This window comes from Zonotrichia leucophrys, chromosome 5 (assembly GCF_028769735.1).
Source record: "Zonotrichia leucophrys gambelii isolate GWCS_2022_RI chromosome 5, RI_Zleu_2.0, whole genome shotgun sequence".
Classification (NCBI taxonomy): domain Eukaryota; kingdom Metazoa; phylum Chordata; class Aves; order Passeriformes; family Passerellidae; genus Zonotrichia; species Zonotrichia leucophrys.
The window spans coordinates 17,022,145-17,029,314 of record NC_088175.1 but is presented as its reverse complement, the minus strand read 5'-3'; the positions used below and the strand labels follow the sequence as shown (position 1 = coordinate 17,029,314).

Here is a 7,170-nt window from a genome sequence, read left to right as displayed (position 1 = left end):
ACTTCGTGGGTCAGGTTCCTCTCTCTCCCGCCGGTCATTCCTGGCGAAGGGAGAGACCTTCTGCGGGAACAGGACCCCTAGGAAGTTTCTTAGCCACCGCCCCTGCTGCCGCTTCTGCCAAGCATCTGAGCAATGCTTCATCCAGGGGAGAGGTTCTGCAAACGGTGTTGAGGTTTCAAATGTACCCACCCACCTGCCCCTACCACCGTGGGCTGCCCCCCGTGTGCCCCACGAGCCGTGGCTGATGTCCGCTGAGGCCCGTTCCGCTCGCCCCGGGCACACGCCGGGCGGCCTTCCCGAGGAGCCCGAGCGCCGCGGGAGCGGCTCGGAGCGGCGGCTGCGGCGGGCACAGCCTCACTCACACCCAGAAATAGCCTGAGACGCGCAGACCCCGCACCCAGCCGTTGTGCCGGCAGCTCCCCGCCCGCTCCCCGCTCCGAGCGCCGGGGCCGCCGCCTCGCCCGCTCCTCCCCGCACGGATGCCGCGGGGCGCACGGTACGCACACCGGCGGGGGCTGCCCGACCCGTCTCGGGCCGGGGGGCGGCTGCGGCTCCCGGCACAGGCCCGGGCCCGGCGCGGTGAGGCGGGGGGAGCGCCCGGGCTCCGCAGCCCGCGGACCGCGGCCTCTCCGCCGCAGCGGGGCGGGCGGGGGGCGGGGCGGCGGCGGCCCCGGCCCCTTCCCCTGCCGGTGCCGGTGCCGGGCCCGGGCCGCTGCCGGCAGCCCGAGGCGACCGCGGGGAGGGGAGGAGGGAGGCGGCGGGCGCAGGGCCCGGAGCGAGCGGGGCCGGTGCCCCCCAGCAGGTCAGTGCGGGGCGGGAGGCGGCGGCAGCACGGGAGCCGCGGTTCGGGCTGCGGGGCTCGGCCCCGGGGCGGTGGGCTCCAGCGAGTGGGACTGGGGGCCGGACGGACTCGGGGCAGGAGCGGCTGTGCGGTGGATGCGGTGGGCGGGAAGCGTGCGTGGGACCGGGCCGGGCCTGCCCACGCCGAGCTGCGCCTGCCGGGTGCGACTGCGGCGGGGGATGCTCACTGGGCGGGTAAGGCAGCACCTCCTCGGGCAGCCCTGGGACAGCTCGCCAGGGCCGTTCTGCGGCTCCGGGAGGCACGGACGGGCTTGGGTCGGTGTTGTGGGAGATTCTGGGGACTTGGCTCTGTTCAGACACTTTTTGCCCGCCTTTATCTTGGACCACGTACCAAAGTGTTTGTAACTAATGCTTGTGTCTGCCAGCCTGATGGGTGGCTGAGGCCCAGCACGGCACAGGGGCTTCCCTGGGCTGCTGGAACAATTTGGTGGCAGAAGCAGGGAGCGAGCCCCAGCCCCTCAGAGTCCCTCTCCCAATGCACTGGCCTACGCCACTGGCCTGTGATGGGAGATAAAATATCACTCCAACGCTGTGTCATGTCATGGCTTGTGCTCGTCCCCTCGTCATCCTGGCCACAGAACTGTCCTGGGAGCTACACCTGAGGGTGTTAGATATGCTTTGTGCTGGCAGGGGGGAGGAGGGGGAACCTCCCCCCATTTCTCCCTCCAGTTTTGTTATACGGATGATTTTGAGAGGGCTGGTAGCTCATTCTAATGCTCTGGCCAAGCTGCTCTCCCACAGTTTTCAACTTCATCCAGATTTGTCCATGGATGAAGGCCCTGCCCTCTCCCTTGCTTGCCCCCCCCATTCTCACTAGCAGCACAGTGGGTTTGCTATTCAGAAACCTTCTGAACAGAAGGAATGTTTTCCAGGAGAATGAGAGAGAGAGACCTTTGTCTGGCTGACAGATGTTATTTCTGCATGAACATTTTTCCTTTTAACTGTTTAGCCACCATCTCCAGGGCTGAGGTACATGCCAGCCTTTCCCCCTTTCAGAGGGTTCATGGGGGAGCAGGGTGTGGAGGGAAAACTGGGTGGGGAAACAAGGTATGAGAAAGCACTTTGCCCCGTGTGGAGATTTACAATTCTGTAGAACTGGTCAGGTTGCCTGTCTGAGCAGGAGAGACAGCAAAATATGCTGTTTGGGAGAAAAGGTGCTGTTGTGGTGATTTGCAGTATTTATTCAGAGAGGAGAGGGGAGAAAGTGGGAAAAATAGGAAGCAGAAAGACTCACTCTGATACCAGACCAGAGCCTTGGCCTCACTGCCTTCCCTGCTGCCCTGCAAAGTGGTGGTCAAGGCTGGGAAACAGATGGAGAGGGAAGCAGAAGCAGCTCCTTCAGGAAGGATTTGTCGAAAGTGTCCTGGCAAAGAGCCACTGGCAAACAAATAAGTAATAAATAAAAGCAGGGAGGCCACCAGCACCCTGCAGCCTCTGACTCCATAGCACATATGGGCTTTTCTGGCTTCCCTGTGAGCTTAAATCCCTGCCTTCTTCCCATGGCTCGAGCCTGGCTCCTGAAACTCCTTTCCAATGTCTTCCAGCTCCTTTTAAATTTTTTTAAATTTTATTTTTAAATTTCATTTTATGATAACATTTGAATTGCTCTGTAATGACTCTCCTCTTCAGAGCTTTCCCTAAGGTTAACTATTTAATCTCTGGTTTGGTGGCTGCTGACAATGGTAAGCATAGGGTGGTCCTGTGCAGGACAGAAATAGCAGTGCCTGCTGGGGATGCTGATCAGGGGAGTGTGTAGGCCCTTGCAGGTAAATACTGTCCTCTTTCCATGCAGAGCCTTCTGGCCCATGGGAACATAAGGCAGATTTCAGCACAGCTTGAGAGCCTGCATCTGCACAGTTGTAAAAGGATGAGTGTCTCTGCTTTAAAATATTCCTTGCAGGAAATACTCTTAAGAGGCTTCGAGAGATTTCCGAAAACACAAAGAAGATGGAGAAATGTTTTTTACACCCACAAGTGAATTCAATTGATATTAAACTAATCAATCACCTAAACTCCTTGGCAAACATCAGAGTGCTGTGCAAATGCTGACTCCTCCACGAGTCCTACAAACACCAAAGCCTTCTACTATTGTCACTCCTGTATTTCTTACTTACAATTAGTTGCTGTAAATATATTTTGTGTACTTAGCCCTAAGATCGAAGAAAACGTTGAATTGCTGATGCACTGTGCTCAGAGCAAAAGCAGGTTTGCTTTTAGATTATTTCAGGAGAAGCAGCTCCAGTCCTGATTTCCTTCACGAACTATGGCTTGAACACATTCAGTCCCTAACCAGGTGTGACAAGAGAATTTAGAGCTTAAAAGATCCCACTTGGTATCTACCTGCACTTTGAGGTGCCTAAATAACCTTTCAAAGCTTGTCTGAAGTTACTGCTTCAACTGTGTCTGAGACTAGTAATTAGGCTGTGATCACACCTTGGTATTAGGTGTGGACAATGTCAGCAGTTTGCTCAGGCTATTACTGCAACAATGGGACAGACAGAGAGCTGTGCACAGCCTGCCCATCGCCCGGGGCACTATTGTTGCTGGTTAATGGGTGAGAAAGGGCAAGTCCTCCCGGGTCTCTCTGCAGAGTAGCTTGGTGAGGGGCACAGATTTACCTCTCCCAGCCTGCTGTCCCTGTCCCTGTGTCACCCTCACCTAACATAATGTTTTCCAGTCTCTGAGGAGCATGAGCACCATTGTATGGAACCATTCCAACACTGGAATCAGTTGTTTAGTTCCAAGCAGAATCCCCATGAGAAGCTGGGGTTACCATTTTGACCAAGGACGGGCTCCTTGCAGTCATAGTTTGATCTTAAATAAAGATGTGTTTAAAATGGAGTACCGGAGCAGGGAAATTCAGTGCTCCTGTTCAGTGGGAGCTGTGTGAAAACTTTGGGTGACCTGATCCCCCCTCCCCAGCACCAGTCTTGTGTCTTGTCATCCACAGATTTGTGGGTGAGCAGAGAAGAAGGCAGGATCTGAACAAAGACAAGCTCCACTGCACCCCCAAGTGAAAAAAGGCAGCTTGTGAGAGGTGGAAAAATGTCATCATGTAATTTTGAGTTCCTCTAACAGAGATAGGAAAGTGCTCTGGCCCTGCTTGACTGGAAAATGCTGGGAGTTGGTGGTAGGAGACAGCTGGGGCAGGAAGTGATGGAAATTGAGACCATGAGCCCGTTAATGTGCTGTGTTGGATGGGCAAGGGGAGGCCAAAATCCAGAGAAGCTGGGGGTGCGGGAGTTAGGGCAAAGAACAGTTTTGGAAATGTAAACAGTTTTGGAAATGGGGAGTGGCTCCCAGCTGTTGCCCAAAGTGAGCCTGTGGTTTCCTGGGCCAAGCTCTGGGGCCTCTGCATTGGCCAAGCCAAGGTGACCCTGTCACAGGAATGCTCTTACCCATGCAGCAAGGTGTCCACAGTAAGGTGACACAGCAGGGAGGTGGCACAGGCTGAGGGGCTGAGATCGTGTGAGGGCTGGCAGGCTGGGGGGTGACTCCTGAGCCATGAAAAGTGGCTGGCCAGGGACCACAGACACCTGTGCAGCTGGGATCCCAGCCAGCACTGGGACAGCCTCTAGGAACATGGGGCTTGGGACACACCTGGCTGGAGGATCTGGCTCCAACAGCAGGTTGGGATGGTCTTCTTGGCATGGCTGTGGTTTGGAGCAGAATATTCATTCTTTGAGATACTCAAAACCTGCTTGGACACGGCTCTGGGGAACCTCTTCTAGCTCACAGTACTTTGAGAAGGAAGGCAGGACTACATGTCCTCCCTTCATCCTCAGTGCTTCTGAGCTTATTAGTCCTGCCTTCTGACAAATTCAGTCACCGTGGGGTAACCCCCAAGGCAGCATTAGAGAAATGACCAGAAGCTGAAGTTTGCCTAGCTTCCCTTTGTCTGCAGGCAGCATTCTGGAGTTTTCTACAAGACTAGGAGACTGCCAGGGCTTGCAGGCTCCAGACTGAGGACATGCACTGTTCATTGTGTTTCTGGGCTGCTTTTCTCAGGGAGGGCAGAACCATGTGGAAGTGTAATGGCAAAGAGGACAGAAAAATGAACCAAACTTTATAGACTTCAGAGCAGACTTGGTCTGTGCCTTGTTTGGCTCTTGACCTGCTGCTGAAGAGGATGGATGAATTAAAGTCAGGACTAGGTAAATGATCAGAAAGTCACGACCCAAGTACCTGTTTTTAATCTTGCTGTGTTTGTGCACTTCTGCTCTTTTCCTAAGGACAAGTTGATTCTCACTGATGAGCATGATGTGATGCTTAGGGCTGAGCAGGAGGCTGCACTGTGCTTAAGTGGGTGGGTTTATAGCTAACATATGGTTTTTTAAATACTTAATGTCTATATTTCTTGCATTACAAAATGGTGAGTGATGCATTTCTTATTAGATATCACTTAAATATTTATCATAAATTTGGTCCAGCTGTATTTCGATGGAAAATGCAATCCAATTGAAAATGTAGAATGTGAGCATTTAAAAGGTGGTTTCTACTTGGTTAAAGAAAACTGCTTAAAATGTATGAGTCCACAAAAGAAAAAAGAATAAGTTTATAAAGACATTTTTTATATCTGTAATGAATTTAACAATACTATACTGCTATACTATATTGTATTATTATAATACTGTGTCATAGAAACAAAATTTTATTATAGGAGATACAAAATATAGCCAGTGATATAATCTGATTATTTTTGACATTTAAGAATTCAGTACTAGTAGAGATTATCCTCTCACAGTTCATCTTCATTAGGCTTTGAAAGGGAACCAGGCTTTCCTGCATTAACCTGCAGTAATTTTTCAGAACTTTTACTAAACGAATCCGTGTACTAAGTTAATAGAAACGTTCTTTCCCCTCTACTCTCAAGAAAGGTTGTGGCTGTCAGAGCCACTTTTGCAGTTCATCAGGCTTTAGCTCCAGGTTCTCAGCCACTGAGCAGATCTGGCAGCAAGGACATACTGCATGAATTTCTAGTGACTTATTTTTCACTGATGAGAGGGATCTGAGGTCTTATCATGTAGGTTTTAAGAACTTCCAGTTTTAAATTGGCTGTCTTTTTAATTTAAAAAGTTTTTAGTTCAGACAAAATCTGATTACTCGTCAGTCAGGTGTATGTTTCCAAGAGCCATAATTCTTTTATTTGTTCTGGTTCCAAGTCTTCTTTATTGCTTTTTCCTTTCATATTATTGCTGCTAATCTTCTCATCAAGCAGTTTCACTTGATTTTTCTGTTGGGAGGTTTTCATCAAGCTTTATTTTCTTTTATCCAAGTTTTTAATTACTTCTGCTTTCTTCCATAAAATTTCATCAATTTCTTCCTTCTTTAAAAACAAACAAAGGGAATATTAATAATAATTGTGGTAGTGGCTTTAACCTCCTGAGAATGATGCATTTTAGAGACTTTCATATTTTGTTCAGTCATTTCAGGAGTCAGAGGATGGATGGCTTTGCAAATACAATCCTCTGATACCCTACACATTGGGCTGGAAAAAGCTAGCTGTGGAAAACTTTAGTAACTGAGAGAAACCATGCCCTTGGTCTTGTCTTAGGTACATACATACAGTTGGATGACTATAGCTCTATGTCTGCTCCAGCTTTCAGGATTCCTTCATCCTGGCAGCTAAGTCTGAAGGATCAGCTGTTTATTTGGACAGTCCCTGCACAGAGTTAAACTTGAGGGGTTTCATTCCCTCCATTATGGGAAGGTGAATTTCCAGCCCTCCTAAAAGGCATGTTGCAGTTTTTTTCAGCAGAGGCGAGATGTCACTCCACATTTCTTTGAACTTTGTTTTTTTTTGCTTTTGTAGGGGTGTTTTTGTTTGGGTTTTTTGTTTGGTTTTGTTTGGGTTTGTGTGTGTGTATGTATCATTTTGTTTGTTTGCTTTTAATAGGAAGTTTGGTTTTTGTTGTTTTTGATTTTGTTTGTTTTGGTTTTGTTTTGTGGAAGATATCCTGGAGGCAGCATAAATTTCTGTACACGTGTAGCCTTAAAAGTCCAAGCTGGGAGCAATACTCGGTATCCATCCGCCTCCCCAGCTGCCCGTGGGAGCCCTCTGTGCCAGTGCTGTGTCCTGTCCACCCCTGGGGCAGGAGAAGAGCTGCACAGCCGTTTGATGGGACCCTGCTGACCCTTGGCTCCAGTGCTGCTCTCAGTGCTGCTGGCTGGTGTGCTCCCTGAGCACCCTGAGGAAAGCTCTCTGTGCCCCAGCGCTCACCTTGTCTGAGGGGTAGAAAGCAGGGAGGGTGTTTGTTCCAGCAGGTATCGCCCCCCTGATTGAACAGAGCTAAGCTGGGGAGCTGGGTT

The 7,170-nt window shown here is 50.5% G+C and overlaps 1 protein-coding gene across 3 annotated transcripts in view; it reads left to right on the top strand.

Annotated features, from left to right (window-relative positions):
• The first annotated feature begins 339 nt into the window (after nt 1-339).
• TMEM63C (transmembrane protein 63C) overlaps nt 340-7,170 on the top strand; it is a 32,297-nt gene continuing 25,466 nt past the window's right edge. Inside the window, exon 1 of one of the 3 annotated variants that reach the window (XM_064716052.1) lies at nt 340-496. The gene's annotated coding sequence lies outside the window, so the exon portion shown is untranslated. Of the gene's footprint in view, nt 497-664; nt 803-934; nt 1,036-7,170 lie in introns of those variants that run through there. The other 2 variants (XM_064716051.1, XM_064716053.1) reach the window with 2 other exon arrangements.